The sequence below is a fragment of the Otolemur garnettii genome, unplaced genomic scaffold, assembly GCF_000181295.1.
Source record: "Otolemur garnettii isolate 467f Iridium unplaced genomic scaffold, OtoGar3 scaffold00002, whole genome shotgun sequence".
Lineage (NCBI taxonomy): Eukaryota > Metazoa > Chordata > Mammalia > Primates > Galagidae > Otolemur > Otolemur garnettii.
In genome coordinates this window covers 2,649,361-2,657,834 of record NW_003852397.1, presented here as the reverse complement: position 1 = coordinate 2,657,834, position 8,474 = coordinate 2,649,361, and positions in this window count along the sequence as shown.

Genomic DNA, 8,474 nt, shown 5'->3' with positions numbered 1-8,474 from the left:
AAAATAGAAGCAGATATTGAGACTATGTTCCAAATGTGGAGCATTTTCCCCACATTTACCCAAGCATAAAAAAGATAACTCCATGGCCCTGCCCAGCAGGAAGAGTAAACAACTCCTCTGGAACCCTGGGAGGGAGGCAGGTGTCTCCAGCTATTGGGATTCCATTTAGCAAATGTTGACTTCTAGTTCAAATGTTGACAAAACAATGTCCCAGTGACCCGGAAAAATTAAGCATCATCCAAAGGGCCTGACTGGTCAGTAGGGAGACATTCCCTCCCATGAAGGAATCTGGTTCAGTTCAGAGGGAGGTAAAAGCAGAGAAGGAAGAGAAGGAGGCGGAGGAGGGAAGATGCACCCTGACTGTGTGACAGCTCCGGAGGAAATCAGGAAAAGAGGGAATGAGCAGAGGGCTTTAATTGGCCCACATCAGCCGTCACCGGTGATACACGCGGAGAATGCCTCTTTGTTAACAAACAAGGAAGGTGTTGTTCTCATGATGTTTAATGAACACTCATTATAACCTGGTAGTACAAAATGTGTGGTCTGATTGGTTGATCTCAAAACAATTATGTCGACATCTCAATACAGCTTTGTAGTTTTGCAATGTGTTACCCCTTCCAAACAAGAATCGTTTTCCATACACTGAAGTGCTGTCTTACTCTGTATAAAACTTTTCTAAGTTTTCCAAGACCCCACTTGATCACAGTTTTTTGAGGCAGTTTCCTCTGCCTTCAAGGGAAAGGGAAGGGGCTGGAGTGCTTGCTTTTTTGGCTCCTTCTCTTTCTTCTCTTTAGCGACGTGAAGGAGCAGACCCATTTGGTCTAGAAAGAATATCCCAATCCACCCTTATACCTACAGCTTACCCGGTAAAAGCCTTGTCATCAGCTTTTTATGGGTTGGAAAACAAGCCGTCTATACAACACCAGGGGATAGGAAGTGTGGCTGCCACAGCACTGAAACGCAGGAGGAATTTGGAAAGCGTAATTATCCAAGGTGGCAGTTTGATGAAGGGACGGAGGTTGACACTCCTAAGCTTGAGTAAAGTGCCCTGGAATCTGAGTGGCTATTGAAATTGTCCACATTTCAAGTTCCTGCCTCACCCCAAAGTGCTGGCAGCAGCTCCCTCATAACAAGGCCCACTTGGGCACCTGCAGGCCTGACCCACAGGGCAGAGAGCCACGTGCTGAGTCATCCATTCCTCCCGAACGTCTGAGCCAAGGGCTACAGGGCAACAATACCAGTTTTCCTTTGCCATCATGACAAAAGTAAAATACTGGGCAGTGCTACAAGGGCATATCCCCAGCTAATCTTTCAACAAGACTTTTTAATGTGAATACACCTTTATTAAAATGAGCAACAAACTTTACATTCATGGGTTTGTAGAAATGGACTCTGAGGTCATCTGGTTTCACTACTACACTTTACAGATGTGCAAACAGATATAGAGGTTACATGTCTTCCTAAAGTCACTGAGCAGGCCCAACCAGGCCCATCCCAGGTCTCCTAATCCCCCCACGCCCCCCAGGACAGCACTTTTCTCATTTCAGGACCCCAACACCCCCTTCCCCCATCCCAGGACTGCTATCATTCCAGGAGTGCTTTCTTTGGAAGTAAAACAATAGCTGGCCTAAAACGATTTTGTGCTTCTTTATGAGATGCTAAGATGGTTGAAGCAAAGCCTACAACATCTCAGTAGAGTGTTTGATATCATGTTTTTAAAAAGACTTAGAGCTTTATTTGTTCATGTCTTATTCAGAAACTAATGTTTCTGAAGATTTACATGGAAATGATACTGTAGCCCTATTTCAGGGAACCAGTCACCTCCTAAACCGTCTAATTTTTAACGACCCAAATTTTCACTGTGGGACATAGCCAGGTTTAACAACGTGTTTTGCCAATATTACGTTCTAGAATTGTCCTGTGGGGGTTAGTACAAATATGACAAGTTGAATATAAAATTTTCTATTAGATATCTCAACTCAAATATAGCCAGAATGTACATTGTTCTTACTTAAATAATGTTTTTTGGACCAAGGTTGTAAATATGCAAATGATAACCAAACACCTGTCAAATTATCTAATAAATGCTACACAATGAAAGTTGGGTATTAGTATTTCTAAATCCGTTTGATCTCTCTTATGAGATATTAACAAAACTAATTTTTATTAAAAAGAGGCCAGCAATGTTAATCTCATTGCCCATTTTCTTTCCTTCCTGAGGTAAGTAAGTAATTCTTTGAGGTCATGGTCCTGGCTTTGTTCAGACCTGACGCTCACTGCCAGCCCAGCCACATTTAAAGTACAAGAGGCAGGCAAGACATGTTCATTGGATGAATTAATAAAGATGCGGTCCTTGTCTTTCATTATGATGATGACACACCCACAACTCAAGATGCAAAAAATAAATTTAAGAATCTCAGGATTCATGTATTGGATTGAACCTGTCTGAGGAAAACATTTTAAAATAAGAGGGACAGAGGGAAGGATTTTCTAAGCATTTCTTGCTTGGGAGAAATGGTCAAAAGAACTCAAGACCATGTGAATTACATTTAGTGAATCCTCCACAAACCCTCAAGCTCAAAAGCTAGTACATAAGGAGGAGGTGTCAGAATCTGCTAAAAACTCATGTTTCTTTAAGGGTCTGTGATTTTGTGGACTAAGGCTGCTCTGCCGAGGTGGAGAAAGCCGGGACCACCATACAGGGAGGTCACAGTCCTGGTCCTAGTTGCCAGTTGTATGAAGTTAAGTGATGTTTGTGGAATATTTTCCACGAGCATTGGATTAAGATTTTTTTCTCCCATTATCTCACTTTTTTAAGCTCTCAGGGGCCCTGTTTGCTGGTAAAATGAGGATAGTAAATTTACCTGAGAGACTATTTGTGAGGATAAAATTAATTAATGCCTATAGCAGACCACAGTAAGTTACACAGTGGAAATCAAATGTGAAGGATTATTTTCATAATTATTGTTGTATTACAGAAACATCAAAAGCACTATTTAAAGTTCATTTTTACTTTCTATTTCTTCTATTGGAACGATGCCATTTTCAATGAATACTATAGAGAAAAAATAGACATGACTCATGAATCATATGTTCTTTGGAACCTTAATCTCTTGCTCTCTTCATTTATTTCATACGGGAAATGAACCAAAGAAGGAAGAACCAAGGCAAGAACGAAAGAACACAGAAAGTCACTCTCTGAGCACCCAGCTAGTTTCCAGAAGGCTCATCTGCAAATAGTATGGTCAAATGCTTTAGTGTGCTTTAAAGGATCTGTTAGGATTATTGGAACGTGATTTGTGACATGTTCCTGAATTTTATTTCCCTAGCATTTTTATCCTCTCAGAGTAAGAAGGACATTGTAAAAGCTTGGAAGCTTTGTTTTGGGCGGGTCTCTGGTCTATTGAAAACAAGCCTGACTTCGTTCAGGACCTTGAAGCTTGACAGTGTCATTTACAGAATGACACAGTCACGCTGTAAACGACCAGAGACATTCCAGAGTTCATGACTGTTGTGTAATAACAACACTTCAAGGGTGGCTGCAGGCACGAGGCACAACACGCCCAGAGTGTGCGGTGAATGTGGAGGAACCACTCCCCCAGGAATGTGGCATTGCTCAAAGGCAGCTGGCCTTCCTCTCCATACCCACCAACCTGGACAGACTGGAGAAACCACTCTATTTTGAGGGAATGACAAATTGATTGTGCTGATTGGGTGAGAGTACTTACCTGCCTCCTGCGCTGACTCTAAGGACAACTTACAAGGAAGATTTATTTAGCAGCCACTTGTATGAGGAAGTGTCGTGGAACAGCAGAGCCCAAACAACTCGTTACCAAAGAAAGAGGACTCCACCTGAGCCTTGACTAGAAAAAAAGGCAAGGGTCCTTCCCCTCCCCATGCTCCTGTATCCACCAAGTTGCTGGCGAGGACATTCCATTCCCCTGAGAGAAAGGAGGAGACAATATGGCAGCTCTAAATTACATGTGCACCAGCCCAGGAGGCTTGTAAACATTTAAGGCCTTGATTGTTATTTTCATTCCTGACTCGTTTGGTGGTACAAATAACACCTTCATAAACTGCTGAGGCCCAGCTGGAGTGCTGAGGACATGCGTTTGAGACCATGATCCACAGTGAGTGATGAATATTCATAACAGAGTGAACCTGAATTGCTCCCCAAACAGGTCGACTGGGGTGTGAACTTAAACCAGGCCTCGGTATGGAAATCAAGTCTATAGACTTAACTGAAGAAAAGCGCTCATGATTAGTAGCAAGATCAAGAAATGTCACTACACAGGAGCTGGGGAGGAAGGGCAGTAGGGAACTGTTGTTTACTAGGTGTAGAGTTTCAATTTTGCAAGATGAAAAAGCTCTGGAGACCTGTAGCACAACACTGCATGTAGCCAGTGCTATTGTCCAGTATGCTTGGAAATGGCTAAGATGCTAAATTTTTTATTTCTACTGCAACAAAACAAGAAAACGAAAAAATGTCAGTACATAGTCTGCTCTAAGACAGCTCAAAATCCTTAGCTGTGTTCATACTTTATATTTACAGTCCATGATCGGGTAATTTCTGTGCTAAGGAGGCAGGTATAAGCCATTCTCAGGCTACACAGAGGTCACTGTGGCCACTGTTCGGGCTTCCCAGAACCACGAAGCTATTGAGGTGAATGTTTTTTTCCCTTTGTTTAATGATCCATTCCGCCATCACCACGTTCCGCCAATACCCCAAGATAATCAGGGGACTACCAAAAAGAGATGCTTTGCTGCTGGGAGGATGGTGAGTCCAGCTGAGTGGGAACATTGTCTAGGCCAGAGAGAAGGCTTAATGATCTCTCTTCTCCCCCTCACCCCTACCTTCTCCTGGCCCCCAACACCCTCTACCCCCACAGGCACCATTGAAAGGGACTTTCCCTCTTTAACCACCAGGGTCTCCAGTGGTGAGCAAAGATGATGACAAAAGACATGATGTGGTTTCTGCTCAGTTCGAAGCACAAGAAAAACTTTCAAACAGCTCTTAGAAGGGAGAAAAACCCAAGTACGGAAGGAAGTCTGTGAACCTTCAGCACGGACTTTACTCTGCCTTTTTTTTTTTTTAATCTTTCAGAAATATATGCCTTTCTTTTTTCTTCTCCTTTTCTTTCTTTTTTGCAGTTTTTGGCCGGGGCTGGGTTTGAACCCGCCACCTCTGGCATAGGAGGCTGGCGCCCTACTCCTTTGAGCTGCAGGCACTGCCCAATATATGCCTTTCTTTTGGAAAAGCCCACCAAGTGCCCAGTGGCCCTGAGCAGAACTCAGAAATGGAGAGTCCTTACTAGCCAATGTTCATTTTCATCATGTCTCTGATGTGAACAGATTCAGACCTGAATTTGAAAGACACTTCTTTCATTTTTAAGCTAAATGTATAGCTGGTTTTAGAGATTTCTTCCTTCTGCCTTTTGCTTTCTTTTCAGCCAATCCTTTTAAGAGCACATAATTCTTCAGGCTATAGATGAGCAATAATATATTATGCTATTATATTCAAGTTGGAGGAAGGGTTGAAACAGCTGTAATCTATCTAAGATGAGCTGAATGGTTTGCTTTGGATAATGTGATTTTCAGTCTGGCATCCACGTGTAGGTCAAAACTAGAGGAGACAAAAATGACCAATTTGAAGCAATCTGACTATAAATCTTCCACGGTTTCTGTTGGTTGCAAAAGCTGTATAACAGGTGGGCCCACTGAAAGCCTTCAATAATTCTTAGAGGAATCGTGCCTTTTGGGATTACATTGCCTGGGAACAAAAAGGTAGAATGGACTGCTCTTTCTCAACTTTCATCTCTCCCTCCAGGTACATGGGTTAACTGTATATGGACAATATTTAAAACAGAGAACATACCTCCTTACATTTAGAAACAACATGTTTCTTTTTTTTTAATGTGCACTTGAAACATAAAATATGTCCACTTATATATCTCCTTTTCTTTGTAGAAAACACACGACTTTCATACTCTACAGTGGAATGAACTTTAAAGCCAGTTGATCCAAAATAGCCTCTGAATTTGTGCAATTGCTTGGTGCCTTCTGCATGGGGATCGCTGGGCCCATTAACTGCAGGAGCCAGGTCTCTGAAGCACGCTCCAGTGGGGTGGAGTTGGCTCTGTGCCTCAGTTTCCTCTTTGGGGCCCTGTTGATGAGAGGCTGATACTTGTGTAGAATTGCCTTCAGCAGGCTGACACCCACACTCCTGCTAACACACAGGAAATGCCATCTTACTCTGTCACTTTGCAGGGGGGCTGGCCACCCCTAGAGAGAGGGAAGCCTTTTGGTGAAAGGGGTGTGTGGAATGAGCCAGCTTCTAAGACATGAATGGTTATGTGGAGTTAGAAGTGAGATGGATTCAGAATATTGGTGGGACGTAGGTCATAGTTTTCCAAGACTCCAATCTCCTCCTTCCTTACTGAAACATCTGTAGAGCTAGTCAAGCTCCTTACAAGGCACATGACAGTAATTTGATGTTATAAAACCCTGTTGCTTTGGCAAGCCTTCCTTAGGTACAAACAATACCTGTGACTCCTTTGGGTCCTGCCCAGCTTGGCAATGGGAGCACTGTCTAATCTGTGTAGGATCAGGACGCTGGCATTCGGTTCCCAGTTCTAGCACACACCTGTTAGGGGGCTTGGGCAGACCTCTTGACCTTCCAAGCCTTGATTTTCCTTTTTCTGGGAAGGGGAAAAATCCAACCCTATCTACCTCCTTCATGGAAAAACTCAAGGAGGAAATCATGTTGCTTTAAACCCTCCTGTCAGCACTAGCCCAGGTCCTTCCTGCAGCAACAGCAAGAGCAGATGGTCAGGTCTGCGTGGGGCTGTGAGGAACCCTCAACCCCTTGGGCCAGATGTCTTACCCTGGTTATTACAATTGGAGCAATTTGTTAGAATCCGGCCTCATTCTTTGATTACACACCCAGCCGTGTGCACAGGTCAGCTGCTGCAAGGGTCATCCTGGTCAGGGCCCCCTGGACTGGCCCCCCTAGTCCCCAAGCAGTGGAGGGCTGCCTGCCTCTCTGAGTCTGTCACAGAGATGCGGTATGCTCAGGGAGGGGAGTGCTTACCCAGGGGGACAAGAAAGCATTCCCACACAAATTGTCTCCCGGAATTCGTGACCACCCAGTTCCCTCCTCCTTTTTGTGAAGCAGATAATGAAAACCTCACTGCCCACAGGTGGTCCTGATAGAGAGGTGGGTTCTGCAATTGGAAGGAGGAGAGCCAGCCTGCAGCTTTGGAACTGGCCTGCGCCATTTGGTACCAGCCACTGTACAGGGAGCTGGACCTGCCAGAAGGGTGACTGAGCTCCTGCGCTCACATCCTCTTCCTGGAGGCTGGGAGGGCAGGGCCACACCGGTAGAACCAGTCCACTTCCCAGTGCTCCCGTGCTTCCTCCCGCGTGCAGAGGGCCGGGGGAGGGCGGCTAGGACCGGGCGTCTCATTGGCTACACCCAGGCCCGGATGTGTTCCTGGATGATCAGGCGGCTCTTAGCACGGAAGACACTTTCCAAGGGTCACCATGTCCCCGTGGGGACACACCACCAGGAATGACAAAAGAGCACTGGTTTTCAGATAAAGGCAGAGGCAGGTGGCCGCTGCCCTTTCTACCCCCCGTGGTTTGTCTCTGTCGTGCGATATCACGGGCCTTGTAGTGTCAGCAGGTTGGAGAGGCGACCAAGGCAGTTTTTTTGTGTTGAAGGCGGTAAAATGACCCACAGGCGTCTGAGCTGGAGGGTAATCACAGTGAAACTGAACACTCAAGTAGAGAGAGGCGTCCGCCCACAGGAACCGCCGCGCACCAACTGCTGCCGTGCAGGGTGGGCGCGCAGCCGCTGCTCGGCTCAGCCTCTGGCTTCCACGAGCTCGTGATTCAGTAATAACTGGAAGCACAATTGCTTTTTCACTCACTATTTTTTAACGGTTTATTCATAAAGCAATTTTTCACTTTTCACTTATTTTCAGCCCCTTTCACATCTATCTACTCACAGTTTCTGGGTCTTGGCTTGACTCCTCCCTCTCTCCTCTCCTCTCTCACTGTAATTTTTCTTTATTCCCCTTTTAAAACTTTGAACCGTTAAAACAGTATGGGGGTGCCTCAATTGCTTTGCGAACTGAAACATTTCCTTTCAACATCTTCTTAGGTTCTTTTTGCTGGGCTCTGGTGATCTTTTGTAGCTGCCATATTTTTGTCTCTTTTTCCTTTTAGGGGCAATGAACTTAAATCTTTCGCAGCCATTTTACAGAGAGAGAGAGAGAGAGAGAGAAGGTGAGAGAGAGGGAGAGAGAGAGAGAGCACGAAAGAGAGAGGGAGAGAGAGAGAGAGAAAGAGAGAGAGAGGGAGAGAAAGAAAGAGAGAGGGAGAAAGAGAGAGGGAAAGAAAGAGAGAGGGAGAGAAAGAAAGAGAGAGAGGGAGAAAGAGAGAGGGAGAAAGAGAGAGAGGGAGAAAGAGAG